The sequence below is a fragment of the Chiloscyllium plagiosum genome, chromosome 19 (genome assembly GCF_004010195.1).
Source record: "Chiloscyllium plagiosum isolate BGI_BamShark_2017 chromosome 19, ASM401019v2, whole genome shotgun sequence".
Classification (NCBI taxonomy): Eukaryota; Metazoa; Chordata; class Chondrichthyes; order Orectolobiformes; family Hemiscylliidae; genus Chiloscyllium; species Chiloscyllium plagiosum.
The window spans coordinates 23,234,697-23,251,605 of NC_057728.1; the positions used below are offsets into that span (position 1 = coordinate 23,234,697).

At 39.7% G+C, this 16,909-nt stretch overlaps 1 protein-coding gene across 10 annotated transcripts in view; it reads right to left on the reverse strand.

Moving 5' to 3' along the window:
- LOC122559589 (voltage-dependent calcium channel subunit alpha-2/delta-4-like) overlaps window positions 1-16,909 on the reverse strand; it is a 483,398-nt gene that overhangs the window by 259,948 nt on the left and 206,541 nt on the right. The gene's annotated exons all lie outside the window — the stretch shown is intronic.

Below are 16,909 nucleotides of genomic sequence, written 5' to 3' on the forward strand. Positions count from 1 at the left end.
GAGAAAGAGAACACTTTCTTCAACCTGTGTTTAGTTCTGCAGTCTAAAATCCACCTCATCTTCTCTGTTAAAAAAAATCCCTTGAATATCACCTTGCTAGTATATTCCACCTGCTGAGTTCATTCTGCAGTGATTCACAAAATCACAGAATTATTAGAAGGTGGCCATCTGAACCTCATGCCTGCACTGGTTCCATTACCTAGTGTGAGTTTCCTGACTTTTCACCATATCCCTAAATAATCATTCAATGCCCTCCAGAATGCCTCAATTGAATCAGCCTCCACCACATTTCCTAGCAATACTTTCTATTCTTCTTTTCCAGCATGTGGATACTCTTTTGACAGTACAAATCAAATAGGAGAGAAGAATCTTTTCACATGTCCTATTGTGGGTGGTTGGCAGGTTCAATTGCCCTTGGATAAAATAATATTTTCAGCTCAGACTATCTTTGCTAACATTGTCTAATTCATACCAATTTCATGAAACTTGGCTAATCTGTGATGCCAATGGCATTTTAGGCTTGCATTTTTAGCCCCATTTTAAAACATCTCAGCCCATAAGAATCCCAGGCATTAAATCAGCTGATGAGATTGAAAAATCAATAGTCCATATTTTATTATCATCATGACATTAACAAAGAGGTGAGAGAGGATATAGGGTTCATCATAGTCAGAGGAAGACATTGGAAGACCAGATCAGTGAAAATTCCTCTCCTGCTGCTGTACTTTCTAGTTCACAGGTAACCAAAAAAGTAAAAAGGACTAGATGAATGGAAAAATCTTCCAGTGAAACATTGGGAAGATTGAAGCCATTGTTTCTGGTCCTTGTCCCTAACTTCTGTTTCCTGGCTACTGACTCCATCCCTCTCCCTGGCAGTAATCTACAGTCTGAAATCACACAACACCAGGCTATAGTTTAACAGGTTTATTTGAAATCACAAGCTTTTGGAGCACTACTCCTTTAACAGATGAAGTATATAGCCAGTCTATTCATTGACTTGGTGCTATATTTGATCCCACGTTGAGCTTCAACCTCAGATCTGCGCCATCTATTTCCAACTCTGTAGCATTACGCGACATAGCCCTTGTGCTTGCTCATTTGCTGAGGAAAATCTCATTCAAGCTTCCTACTATCAGTAAACTTGAGGTCATCCTAAACTCTCTTACCTATTTCTTATCTCCCACTATACCCAATCCTCTATTGCTCCTGTGCTCATTATCTTACATTGGCTCCCAGTCAAACAACATCTTGACTTTAAAATTGTTATCCTCATTTGCAAATTTCTCCTAATCCTTGTAATATTCACCAGCCCCACAAACCCTCCAAACTGAATTGCACTAATTCTGACTTCTTGTGCATTCTAAATGATAATTACTTATAAAAGCCTGATACCGCAACATAGTCATAGTTGTGAATGCAGCAGGAAGACGTTAACTGCAATTTTAACAACATGACTGACCCTTGCCCACTGAGAAAGAATGGGCATGTTTGTGGGAGTGGCAAGGCTAATATCTACCCCTAAAATACTCAATTACTGAACACATTGTATTCATAATGGAACACTCCACATTCTGAACATTACAGCTCCAGCATAATGTCGTTCTCACAGGATTGGACTTCATTATATAACCTGTAGGACTGATAGCACATTGATCCTAGAAATATCTCTAATCGTAAAGCTCATTCTTTATCAAAATATCTGATGGAGGAATGTAATGTGTCCGAACTCTTGCAGTAATGACGTGAGACGTAGTAAAATTCCAAGTACAATAAGGGGAAGAGATTTGTGTACAAATTGTCTGCTTGTGAATCAGGCAAATTTTGGGATGTGAATGGAAGTGTCCAAGCAGAGTGATTTGGACATGTGTCCAGCTTCCTACGCAATAAAGTGGTATTCCAGTGAAAGTGAAAAGAACACATAGTCAGCCTTCTTGGTAAAGTAATCAAACCAGTTATTACTGGGGAAACACTGCATGTGAAATGTATAATAATAGGAGGTGAAGAGTTAAATGTGGAGTTGTAGTTATCTTAAACTGAATGGTCACCATAAACAGAGGCATAATTGAAATGGATTTAACAATTTGTAAGTTTGCTTGCTGAGCTGGTAGGTTTGTTCAGACATTTTGTCACTATGCTAGATAACATCATCAGTGACTCTCTGGTGAAGTGTTGGTGTTCTGACCCACTTTCTATTTGTGTGTTTTGGTCTGTTAAGGTGGGTGATATTATTTCCAGTTCTTATCCTCAGAGGTGGGTAAATGGGGTCCAAATTGATGTGTTTGTTGATGGAGTTCCACTTTGAATGTTAGGCCTCTATGAATTCCTGTGCATGCCTCTGTTTGGCCTGTCCTAGGATGGATGTATTGTCCCAGTCGAAGAGGTGTCCTTCTTCATCCGTATGTAAGGATACTAGTGAGAGTGGGTCATGTCTTTTGGTGGCTAGTTGGTGTCTGTGTATCCTGGTGGTTAGTTTTCTGCCTGTCTGTCCAATGTAGTGTTTGTTACAGTCTTTGCATGTTATTTTGTGAATGACATTTGATTTGCTGGTTGTTGGTATAGGGTCCTTTCGGTTCATCAGTTGCTGTTTCAGTGTGTTGGTAGGTTTGTGGGCTATCATTATACCAAGGGGTCGGAGTAGTCTGGTAGTCATCTCTGAGATGTCTTTGATATATGGTAGTGTGGCTGGAATGTCTGGGCGTGTCGTGTCTACTTGTTTGTGTTTGTTGTTTAAGAATCAGCAGACTGTGTTTACCGGATACCTGTTCTTATTGACTATGCAGTAAAGTCAACTAGAATTCCAGCAATAAACACATCGAATTGGACCCCATTTACCAATTTTTGAGGAAAAGAACCAGAAATGATATCACCACCTTAAGAGACCCAAGACCCATAAATAGAATGCATGACAGAACACCAACGCTTCACTGGAGGCTCACTGATAATGTTACCTCGCATTGTAATGAAACATCTGGGAACAAACCTGCCAGCTCAGCAAGCAAACTTACAAGCTGAACTTCAACCTGAGCTACAAATATTTTCAAAGATCGCATGGAGCTCTCACTCCTATATAATGCAAAGAGAATGTATAGGGTCCTGGTGAGACTGCACCTGGAATATTGTGTGCAGTTCTGGTCTCCAAATTTGAGGAAAGACATTCTGGCTATTGAGGGAGTGCAGCGTAGGTTCACGAGGTCAATTCCTGGAATGGCGGGACTATCCTATGTTGAAAGATTGGAGCAACTGGGCTTGTATACCCTTGAGTTTAGAAGACTGAGAGGGGATCTGATTGAGACGTATAAGATTATTAAAGGATTGGACACTCTGGAGGCAGGAAACGTGTTTCCGCTGATGGGTGAGTCCCGAACCAGAGGACACAGCTTAAAAATAAGGGGTACGCCATTTAGGACAGAGATGAGGAGAAACTTCTTCACCCAGAGAGTGGTGGGTGTGTGGAATGCTCTGCCCCAGAAGGCAGTGGAGGCCCAGTCTCTGGATTCGTTTAAGAAAGAGTTGGATAGAGCTCTCAAGGATAGTGGAATCAAGGGTTATGGAAATAAGGCAGGAACAGGATATTGACTGAGGATGATCAGCCATGATCATAATGAATGGTGGAGCAGGCTCGAAGGGCAGAATGGCTTACTCCTGCACCTATTGTCTATAATGTCCTGTTAACTAAATTCCCTGTATTAAGGTTAGGTATATATGTATATGTGTTTATGCTTGGTGGAAGGAGACGAGATACAAGCAGAGAGAGGGTTAAAAAATGTGCAAGTGAAATAGTATGTCAAAGAACCCCCTGTTTTTAATGGTCTCTGCAATCTTTATATCCAATGGTTCATTGTGGGTTCTACACAGCACCTCAACTGTTCATATTTCTAGGTTTGCTGAATTGGGTTCCTTCCAATACCATTGTCACAACATATGCATATACAGACATTTTTATGCATTTCTGTTTAGGTTGAAAGACAAAGCCTTTACAGGGAAATATCAACAGTCATCCAAATCATTACCATTGTTGGGATTTTTTCTGAGTTTTTATCATGTATCCTGCAGATGGAGCCATTGTTATAATGAAATTCTAGAATAGGAGTTAAGGTTCAGAATATTTAATATTGTTACATAAGCTATTCATGAATATAAACCTATACAGGGTTAGCATTTAGATTAATCTCATGTGATTAAGGTTTTTGCTTTGCTTTTACATATAAATGGTTGGGGATTGATATGGCAGCTAGAAATAATGAAATGGTTAGTGCTGTTCACTCCCAGGATGATTTAGGGTTTAATAATGTCAGGGTATAATTTAACTGACTGCACTGTTTACAGTAGTTCTTCTGAGGTGCAAAATTAATTCATGCCTGTAGATTATTTTCATTGCCACATTGTAAGTTCAGAGAAGCAAGATAGTTTCAAGATAAGGAATCAAGACAATGAGTTCAGCTTGATTAGTTACACACCTAGATAATAATTAGATTTACTATCCTAAACTTTGTAGAAACTGTCTCATTACTGGAGTCTTTGTTCACAATAACATTTGTCATGCCATAAATAATTAGTAAGGATAGAGCACATGCAAAGAGATCTATAAAGATCTTAAGATTTCCTTAACAATTTATAGAACATAGAACTTGGAATATTGCAGCGCAGTACAGGCCCTTCGTCCCTCGTTGTTGCACCGCCTGTGAAACCAATCTGAAGCCCATCTAACCTACACTATTCTGTTCTTGTCCATATGCTTATCCAATGACCATTTAATTGCCTGTAAAGTTGGTGAGTTCACAACTGTTGTAGGCAGTGCATTCCATGTCCCTACTACTCTCTGAGTAAAGAAACTACCTCTGACATCTGTCCTATATCTATCACCCCTCAATTTGAAGCAATGCCCCTTGCACTAGCCATCACCATCCAGGAAAAAAGTCTCTCCCTGTCCACCCAATCTAACCCTCTGATTATTTTATATGTCTCAATTAAGTCACCTCTCAACCTTCTTCTCTCAAATGAAAATAGCCTCAAGTCCCTCAGCCTTTCCTTATAAGACCTTCCTCCGCACCAGGCAACATCCTAGTAAATCTCCTCTGAACCCTTTCCAAAGCTTCCACATCCTTCCTATAATGCAGTGACCAGAACTGCATGTAATTCTCCAAGTGCAGCTGCACCAGAGTTTTGTACAGCTGCAGCATGACCTCGTGGCTCCAAAACTCAATCCCTCTACTAATAAAAACCTACACACTGTATGCCTTCTTAACAGCCCTATCAAACTGGGTGGCAACTTTGAGGGATCTATCTACATGGACACTGAGATCTCTCTGCTCATCAACATGACCAAGAACCTTACCATTCGCCCAGTACTCTGCATTGCTGTACTCCTTCCAAAGTGAATCACCTCACATTTTTCTGCATTCATTTGCCACCTCTCAGCCCAGCTCTGCAGCTTATCTATGTCCCTCTGTAACCTACAACATGCTTCCACAACTGTACCGACTTTAGTGTCATCTGCAAATTTACTAACTCGTCCTTCTACACCCTCATCCAGGTCATTTATAAAAATGACAAACAGCAGTGGACCCAAAACAGATCTTTGTGGTACACCACTCATAACTCAACTCCAGGATGAACATTTCCCATCAACCACCACCCTCTGCCTTCTTTCAGCTGGCCAATTACTGTACCGACTTTAGTGTCATCTGCAAATTTACTAACTTGTCCTTCTACAACCTCATCCAGGTCATTTATAAAAATGACAAACAGCAGTGGACCCAAACCAGATCTTTGTGGTACACCACTCATAACTCAACTCCAGGATGAACATTTCCCATCAACCACCACCCTCTGCCTTCTTTCAGCTGGCCAATTTCTGATCCAAACCGCTAAATCGCCCTCAATCACATGCCTCCCATGCTGCCACTGGGAAACTTATCAAACGCCTTACTGAAATCTGCTTACACCATATTAACTGCTTTACCCTCATCCAACTGTTTGGTCATCTTCTCAAAGTACTCAATAAGGTTTGTGAGGCATGACCTACCATTCACAAAACTGTGTTGTCTACCCCTAATCAACTTATTTCTATTGAGATGATTATAAATCCTATCTCTTTTAACCTTTTCCAACACTTTACCCACAACCAATGTAAGGTCTATAATTACCAGGGCTGTCTCGGCTCCCCTTCTTGAACAAGGGAGCAACATTTGCTATCCTCCAGTCTTCTGGTACTATTCCTTTAGATAATGATGACATAAAGATCAAAGCCAAAGGCTTGGCAATATCCTCCCTGGCTTCCCAGAGAATCCTAGGAACATATACCATCCGGCCCAGGGGATTTATCTATTTTCACACTTTCCAGAATTTCTAACACCTCCTCCTTGTGAACTTCAATCCCATCTAGTCGAGTAAGGTCAGGATCAAAGGATTGACAAAATTTATGGGCAGAATCTTATCAAAGCTTGACAACAATGGGGCATGGGGCAATTTGTGGCAGAATTGTGTAAGAAATCCAGCAAGGCCCATCTTGATGTCGCGAGCTACTCCATGTGCGTTTTTTGTGCGTTTACAATGGAAGGGTGAGTTTCTCATTAGTCAGTGGCTTATAAATCTATTGTAACTTTTAAAATGCTTAATTAATACCACAACCAGCATAATTAATATTCAGCTTCCTATCTCACCAAATGTGCTGAACATGGCAGATGTTGAGAATTATTGACATTGGAAATAGAGCAGGTACTGGGTGACGTCAGTACACTACTGGTTATGTGCAGCCTCCATATTTGCTCAGTACCAAACACAACTCAGGGCACGATCCAATGGCACTAGCTACATGCACCCCTCATCTACAGACATTGGCATCTGAAATCTGTCAATGTCTCATGACCAACATGACACCTTTCCAATCCTCTTGTAGGATGCTTAGGAAGCACAGAGTTGCATTTCAGCAGCATTCCAATGCTGTTGCATTGGGATGCTGCTATAAGGACACTTTGCATTCAGGTGCAGGCGCTAAGCTCACAGATTGGGTCAGACTGCATCTCAGGGATGTTCGCTTCCTCTCTTAATCTTCTCCCTGTATACTCACAGTCCATGTCTTGCCTTGTCACACCATGCCTCCAATGAGTTAATACTTCAGCTAGAGCCAACAGATGTCACTGCTGTTGTTCTGAAGAAGAACTCAAAATGTTTCTTTCTTCTCAGATGCTTCCAGACCTGCTGAGTTTCTCCAGCATTTCAATGTTTGAATCAGTACTGCCGTATTGATAGCATAGGCACAGAAGTAAGCTACTTATTAATTAAGATCTGATTGGGAGTTGGGGAAAGACATCTTGCTGCACACTACACTGAGACATCAATCTAATATCTACAGGATGTGACAGCTGCCTGTCTGGTAAACACACGGCACACTCATTCAACAAAATGGTCATGTCATGAAGTGGGTGGAGGCTAGTCCTCAGTCAAGGAGTGGTGAGAGATTGGGTGCTGTCTGTCAGGGGGTCCCAGTACCATCAGTCATGGGCACAGTTTGCACACAATCAAGGGCTTGGCCACCATCAGTCGTCCACTAGAAATGCTCACACTCAGGAGATAAATCTGAATACAGTTTAGAGTTACAATGGTGAGTCCTATGAAGTCATCATAAGCAGTCAGGGGAACTGCATATCATTCATTGCGGAGCTGCAAAGACAGCAGTCAGGGGTGTGGTCAGTCATATTTAGGGGCTGATAGACGTCTGGAGCACGTACCGTGATGTCTATTCATTGATCGTTGTTGTGAAGTGGGGAGAAGTTGGCATAGAGTGATACAGCATGGAAACAGATTTCCCAAACTCGTCCCACCTGCCTATGCTTTGCCAATATCCGTCTAAACCTTTGCTATTCATATACTTATCCAAATGTCTTTTAAATGTTGTAACTGTATCTGTATCCATCACTTTCTCTGGCAGTTCATTCCACACACAAACTACTCTTGTGTAAAAACATTGCCCATCATGTCCTTTTTAAATTTTTCTCCTCTCACCTTAAAAATATGTTCCCTACTTTTGAACTCACCCACTCAAAGGAAAATACCCTTGTCATTCACCTTATCAATGCCACTCATGATTGTATAAGCCTCAATAAGGTCACCCCTCAACCTCCTGTGCTCCAGTGAAAAAAGTCCCAGTCTTTCCAGTTTATTTTTATATCTCAAACCTTCCATTCTCAGCAACATTTTGGTAAATCTTTTCTGAATCTGCTCCAGTTTAATAATATCCTTCCTATAATAGGGTGACCAGAACTACACCAGAAGAGGCCTTGCCAATGTCCTCAATATGATGTCCAACTCCTGTACTCAAATGTCTGAGCAATGAAGGCAAGCGTGCTAAACACCTTCTTAACCACCCTGCTTATCTGTGATGCAAATTTCAAAGAATGTTTGTACCTGAACCCCAAAGTCACTCCATTCTACAAACACTACCCAGGACCCTACCATTAATTGTATGAGCCATGCCCTTGTTTGTTTTACCAAAATGCAATACCTCACATTTATTCAAATTAAACTCCTTTTGCCACTCCTCAGTCTATTGACCCAATTGATCAAAATTGTTTTGTAATCTTCATTGTCCACTGTACCACCAATTTTGGTGTCATCTGCAAACTTACTAACCATGTTTCCTATATTCTATTATAAAATCATTTTAAAAAATAACAAACAAAAGTGGACCCAGTACCAATTCCTATTGAACACTGCTGGTCACAGGCTTCCAGTCTGAAAGATAACCCTCCATCACCACTCTCTGTCTCCTGCCATAAAGCCAATTTTTACTAAAGTCCAAGTAAACAGTATGTACTGCTCTGCCCTCATTGATCTTTTTGTTGCTCCATTAAAAACTCAATCAAGTTAGTGAGATATGATTTTCCTCACACAAAACTGTGCTGACTACCCTTAATCAATCCTTGCCTCTCCAAATGGTTATAAATCCTACCTTTCAGAAACACCTCCAACAATGAACGCACCACCAATGTCAGACTCACAGGTCTACAGTTTCCAGGCTTCTCCTTACAGCCTTTCTTAAACAATGGGACATCATAAGCCACCTTCCAGTTCTCCTATACTTCACCCATGTTTATTGATAATACAAATATTTCTGCTAGGAGCCCTGCAATGTCTGCCCTAACTTCTCACAACTTCCTGGGATATGCTTGATCAGGTCCCCAAGATTTATCCACCTTTATGTTTTCTAAGATCTCCAGCACTTCTGCTTCTTTAATGCAAACTGTTTTAAAAATATCAATATTTTATTCCCTGAGTTCTCTAGCCACCATTTTTTTCTCAACAGTAAAAACTGACATAAAATATTTATTTAATATCTCTCCCACCTCCTGAGGTTCAACACAAAGGTGGCCTCATTGATCTATTAGGGGTCCTACTTTTCCTCTAATTGCTCTCTTGCTCTTAATGTAGGATCTTTTTGGATTATCCTTAAGGCTATCTCATATCCCCAATTTGCCTTCCTGATTTCCACCTTTAAAAAGTCTCTACACTTCTTTACTCTTTAAGACATTCAGTTGATCCTAGTTGTCGATATCTAATATATGATTTTTCTTATTCTTGACTAGAACCTCAATATCTTTATTTATCCATTGTTCCCTAATCTTACCAACCTTGCCTTTCATGCTAACAGGAATATAGTGCCTCTGAATTCTCGTTATCACACTTTGAAGACTGCCTACTTCTCAGTCATCCCTTTACCCGTGAACAGCCTACTGCAATCAACTTTTGATTGGGGCAATGGGGCAATTATTGTCAAAACAGGTGGTACAAAGCAGAGGGATGTGTAGAGGTGAGGGCAAGGATAGAAACAGGGGAAACTCAAGGTGAATGGGATATAGATGGAACAAAAGTGGAGGGCATGGCAGGCTTTGGAAAGACGTGTTTTTAGCAGTGACAACCACTAGAGCATCCACAGAGGGGATGTAGAGGAACAGAGTGGGCATCATTACAATATAATGATGGGGCTTAGGGTGGAGAGGAGAGAAGAGGCAAAGTTCAGTGTGATCGTAGAAATTGAACATCAGGGCAGGGCAAGCTGGAAGGGGACATGGATGTGTATGCGTGTATGTGCATGCGTGTGTGCATGTGCACACATGTGCGTGAAGGGGGGAGATACGTCATGACCAGGAGGAGCTCAGAACCTGTTGCTAACAGTTCCACTGTGAGAAGCAATGCCTAATATCTCTTGCCATTCTCTAGATGCTCCCTGCAACTGCAAATGGCTGGGACACTGCAAAGGATTTTGAAATCAGAATCAGTTTGATGGATGAAAGCACAAGATCCTTATCTACACTACAGAGGCAAATACATGAAGTACACATTTGCAAAATCCAATTACCTTCCATTTGCAAACATTTTTTCACTTATTTGTAATGCAATGGATTGAACGTGTTTAGGCTTCAAATGTTGGACAAAGGTGGATTGTAAATTGGTACTTGCAAATCTAACATTGCCATCTCAATGCTGTCTTAAAAGTAGGTAAATGCTGGCCATAAGTGTCCCATTACTTGAGGAATTTACATGGTTGCTGTGGAATAAGGGGAACATCACTATGTCATATCTAAGGTAATTATGATAGTGGACTCTACTGAATACAATTATCGTTTGAATGATTGAAGTGGGCCTGCAATGGGAAGGGGGTCAGAGCGCAACAGGCACTTTTGTTAATGTAATGTTTTGGACACTCAGCTGGCATGACACCTTCACTAAGTTGGTTCACAATCTGTAACCAGGACCATGGTGGGATTGGACAACAGAACTCTTTTTGGTATTGTTCCCCTGTCTGGATTGGTTTGGGAGTGGTGCTAGAAAGGTACTTTAGTATAGTCCGGACAGTGTGTCACACCATTCTGGCATGCTGTGCTCTACACAATTGCAGCAGGCAATGAGGTAATGTGATAGATACTGAGGAACTGGTGGAATGGGAGCAGTCTTCCAAGAAGGAAGATAATATATTGAAGAGGAGCAAGGTCTCTTTAGATGTGACAGAGCTCATCAGCATCAAGTGCTACAAGGCAGACAGGCTGTGATTGGCACCTTGTTACAGTAGAGTACAGTTGGGTTTGGTGAACCATCATGGAGTGTAAAATAGTTTTTGGTCATGATGCCATCAATTGGTTTGCATTGTGAGGGCAAACTGCAGCCTTTATTCATTTTGATTAAGTTCACTTTCAGTGACTGTATAATAGCTTCTGTTTAGAATTGTGCAATTATTCACTTGTATGTGATGTTCCCTACTGGACAATGACAAACTGCTCAGTGGGCATTGAAAGCACAGTAATGGTGATTTAGAGAAGGTGTTTGAATGGGATTCAGCTAAAGAAATGTGAAGCCTGGTGGATATACAGAAACTAAGGTGAGAGGGTGAGTTTGTGTATGCAAGGGAGTGTCAACCATGCTGCCATGTGCCATAGGCAGCATTGGTTTTTGGCTGTTGTACCATTTTGTTGCAGTTGAGGGGTAACACTGGATTGTCAAGGCTGGTCTGGTTACACAGTGACCTTTTAAAGATGGCGTGAAAGCAAGGTATGCCAGTCTTTCGACAGCTATCTGCTGAGATGAGAGTTGTTTTGGGAATGGCACGTGGTAAGGTGCAACGAAAATTAGAAGGTACTAACTAGTTAATAAGGTGAGTTTACTAGGTTATAGTAAGAAATCTCACTAGGCCTGAATGAAAAATTCTTCAAAATGCCTGTTGCAACTCATGTAGAACCAAAAAAGATTCAGTCCAACATGTCAAGTTTAGATTTCACAAGCAAAAACAAATGTCTGAATTTCTGCACTCCATTCTTTAGAAACTTGCTATTAATGAAAACATAAGAAATAGGAACAAGAGTAGGCCAGATGGCCCCTCGAGACTATCCACAATAAAATCTTGGTTCACCTTTCACCTAACTTCACTTTCCCAACAGATCCTTTGATACATGAACAGAAATTGCTGGAAGAGTTCAGCAGGTCTGGTAGCATCTGCAAAGAGAAATCAGAGTTAATCTTTTAGGTCAAGTAATCCTTCCTCAGAGCCCTTCCTATATCCCTTGAGTTTGAAAATCCATTGCTTGGAGCATTGATTATCCAAACACTGGGTATGCACAGCCCTCTGGCCAAAACTTCATAGCAATAAAATGTCATTTTACATTAAGTTCAGTTATAATATGACATTTCAGCAAAGATGCTGATTAGGATAAACGTAGTAGCAAATGTTTCAGACATCCAGATGCACAACTTTGACTAGAGACACAACAGCTCAGGATTAAATATTTGAATTTTATCTCAATTTATCTGAGATGGATCACTATTGTTAGTGACCATGAAGGTATCTCTGGTCTGTACAGAGAACCTCACAGTGGCTGGAAATTAGCAGGAGGTAATTAACCTAGAAATGTATAGAACAAAATCCAATTACATTCTGCAGAGAGAACTAATATAATCCAGTTACCTACAGTAAGTATCTAAAATATGAATGGTAAATAGATACCACAGATTTCTATACGGTGCCTTTATACACGACTGTAGGAAATATTCATCCTTTGTACAGAAGATAAATTACCATTAATACAGTTGCTGCACTTTGGATGATTCTAGATAAATTGGGAAAGTCGGACTTCACATGATAATTAAATACATCAGTCCATAATTAAACGACTACGTCAATCTGACCTCAACACGTTTCAACAGTAACTCTGAGGAACACTGCAGCCAAGAATTAAATCAAGAAGTGCAGTCAGCAGGCTTTAATCAATCCACCTTCAATACATTCAATTTAGCTTCACAGGAAGCAAACCACTGGATACTAATAAACCCGACAAATAAATAAATACAAGTTAAGCTTCAGAGACAGAGCCCTTCACACAAAGAATGCAACTTTAGATACTTTTTTTTCATGGGATTTGGGCATCACTAACTATTCCAGTATTTATTGTCCAAAAGTTACAGGCAAATAAAATATTTGTGCACTGAATTATTCAAAAAAATAATTTTAAATAAAAGGCTTTGGATTCAGCATAATAGCCACAAATGAATAAATGAACCAATTTCAACAATACAGCATCAATGTGAAGGTTTGGGCTGAAGTTTACTAGGTTGGCCATAGATAGAGAGAGTAGTTATTGCCATGGTGTCACAATTGATGTTTGGGTGGCCCATCCAGAAAGGAGCACCCACCCTCTAATCTCATTGGGAGACGACTAGCCTTCCTAGGGCATTTTCCGCAATGGATAACTCCTTTGTCACTCCTACCTCCTTGCCCACCGATGTCTTCCCATCTCCCAACCCTGCCTTTAGAAACTTCTGGTTATTGTTGTTACTACCTTCTTCGCAAATTCAACCTGATCTTTGATATGTCAAAAACATTCTGTTTTTATTTAGTTTTCCAGCATCTACTGCATTTTGCTCTTGGATCAATTAATCTTGTTGCTTTCCTCCATCGGCATCACACCATACCTACTTTCTTATAAAATCATGGCACCTAACTTTAACACTCCTTCAAGTCAGTAATGGGGTTGAACTGTCCAAAAACAGGGCTAGGTCTATTGCCCCTTTGTTGCCATGATGCCCATTGCTGGACAGCTAGAACTATCCCAAGTTAAACTGGGACTGTACGTCACATCCAGGATCCAGTTACAGTTCTTGGACTGAATTATTGGGACAATAATAAACATCAGATAGTGACTGTGTAGAACAGGAGATTTAAAAATGAGTTCCCCTTTGTCTTTGTGTGTTCACGAGGAGTGAGTTGGCTCTTGATAACACCTCTTGAACATTCCAATTGGCGATATTTGGTCAAAGAAGTAGGAGGTTGTAAACCACGCTATTATTCCACTTGATAAGCTAACTTAGTGGTTGTCACTGGTCTCCAAGGCCATGAGATTTGGGCTACTTGTTGCATGTGTGTTCCTTCAAGCGCAATTTGATTTAGAATGGAAATTGAATGTCTACCTTTCCAGTTTAGCTAGAAGAGTCTTGTTGAGAAAAGAATATGAAATGTATTGCATATATATTAATATGGAGGATGTTAAGACAACACTATCCCCAGATCTATTGCTTATAATCTCATTTTTATCTCTTTACAAATTCCTTTCACATCATCACAGTGGATGATGCTTGTTGCACTCAATCAAGTATACACCTTCTGAACCCTTTCAGATCCAGATACAACATCCACACAAGTATTTTTCCATATTAAGTATTGTATTGTTATACAGTCATTTGCATATTGATTATTACTTCTATCCCATCTTTCCCATCTCCATTTGCAACCCAAGTATTTGACTTTACAAATTCAGATGATCTGGAAATTCCAATATTCTCCTTAAACATGTTCCCTGCAAATTTGGAAGAATGTTAGTTTGATGGATAGAGACTTGAATTATCTTCCTGCTGGTCTGAGTTCTGCAGTTCTTTCTTGAACATTTTTTATTTCTTTTGCAAAGCACTTGGGAATGTCTATCTTTTCTTTCTAGCTGTTGTAGTCCTAGCTGTACCAGTTGATTTATTTTTGCAATATCTTAGATCTTTGCACATTTGTTGCCTCTTCTTAATTATCCTCCATGGAGTTGTGTGCACCACATTTCAATTTGAATCATATGGAATTTGTTACCTTTGGAGATTCTTGTAAGATAAAGACATTGGATATTTTGGTTGAACTTGTCCCTTCTAATCACCTCAGTGTCTAATGTCAGACTTGCATTTGCCATAAAGAGCTATGCATTGTAATGCAGTCCGACTCTATTTCGTTGCAGATTTAATTGTCTGTCTATCACTATACAACCTCTTACATGTTGCTTTTTTGCTTGAACTTCATCTTGAGCTTTGTTGTAATTTGAAATATGAACTTCTTTCTGTTTGATAGCAATGGGGAACATTTAATCTTGGCCACTATAGTCATCTTTTTACATTTCTTTGATAGTGTAAAACAAAGTTTTCACCCCAACATAATTAATCTTCAAAGATTTTGTTTTTTCTTTAAGCTCTACCATGAGTACACAAAATTTTCTACTGGCTTTTACTTTTGTTGTTTAACCTCTTTCAACAATTGAAAGAGATTGAGTTCAATACAAATCACTTCAAGAGTGACATTTTGATTTAGCAGTACATAAAGATTTTCTAGTAACTTACATCCCTTATGTTGGAAAATTTCTTGTGGAGCACCTTGAGCAGTTAAGTACAAGGCCCATTGGACCATTTAGCTGAACTTCTATCAGCTGTAATCAATGTTTTTCAAGCAAAATTCTGTATAAGACAATAATGTGACACATGCTCCAGTGCCTCAATTGAAATTGATGAGATGCCCATTGATGTAAATGTTTTGTCTGGATCATTGACTTTCTCAAGGAAAACATTGGGAGTAACCTCCAAAGAGACTATCATCCCTCATTTATCTCTTTGTGTGGATAGTCGTTTCCTAAAAAAAAATTTTTACTCAGACCAGACTATGTACTTCTTTAAATTATTCAAACTTAACTCCTTCAAGTATTTTAGTTAGCAATTTTTCCAGTTCTCCAATCCCAACTACACCCTCCACTTTACAAACTTTCTCCTGTGGCTCACTTAGTTTCATCGATACAGCCCTGCCTCATGATATCCATGCATTATGGCGATGATGCCCAATTGGATTTGCAACTTTTCTTTTAAAATTACAGTTCTTGCAGACTGAATTACTGTGCAATTCAGGATGTTTGGCTATGACTCATGGAATCCTCACCATCTGGTTGACTCACCGGTTTAACTCAGAGTCAGGACCACTCCCATAGAGCACTGCTTCATGATGTGAGCTCTACCTTACACCTGCAGGTTTCTTTTATCCCTGCACAACATCTATCTGATCTGAAATGCTTTGTATCATTGGCTTCATTCTTCATCTGTGTTGTGTATTGCCACAATGTTGCCACCAACGTGCGTGTGGCTTTCAACAAGTCTGAAGTGCTCTAGTATAAATTAGGATATCCACCTTTTGGCCTCACTGGAAGAGTCTTGTTTAGTAAGCACTGAGGTGTGTTGCATTACTGTAATTATTTACAGATTCCATATGATCAACCTTACGGTGAGGAGCACACTTACACCAGTCCTATCTCCTACAAATTCTTTTTTTACGCTGGCCAAGTCCTCATTACTGTGAGTGATGTTTACTGAAGTTAACTAAATGTTAACTCTTTCAGACCTAATTATAACAAAAGCCACACAATGCCATTTGCAGTTAATCATCTTATGTTCCTCTGCCTCGAATAGCATTCAAATGAAAAAGCTGAAAAGAACTAAAAACGCCATGAAGGGGCACCAGGATGGAACACACTGTGAAAAAGAAGGATTTTTTTTATGAATAGTGATGCATACTTTAAAATGGAATATTTAGTAAATATTAGTGCATCCATTAAGAGAAAGAAGCACTTAATGTAAATACTAATGAGGCCATTAAAAACACAGAAGTTAAGTTCTGTATTCAGAAAAGTTTGCACTCTTAGGCTATTTTGTTTCATATTTTTGCAAGAATTTTACTTAGCAAGGTTAGATGGTTAAAGGGAAAATGCATGAATGTGTCAGAGTAAAATGTACAAGGGACAGTTGCACTTTTATTTATAGTTTGGAGAAGGCAATATTTATCAGATATTGTCTAATTTGTCTTCTTTGAAATCCCATTTGTTTGTTCTTCAGTTGTGCTTCTGGAAGGCCTTTCATTAAACAAGGTAATACAAAATCCTGTGCAACATCACTATTGTGGAGACTTTGATTGTTTACACAGCAATTCTTCCTCAGTATGCAGAGGCAGTGGAAGATTATGGTTAGTTCCACAATAACACAAGACCTGACATGGATCACATTATATACTTTGCAATACTGAAGGAGGAAATAGACAAGAGTCATTAGTTTGCATAATAGAGGATATCCCTTGTCATGA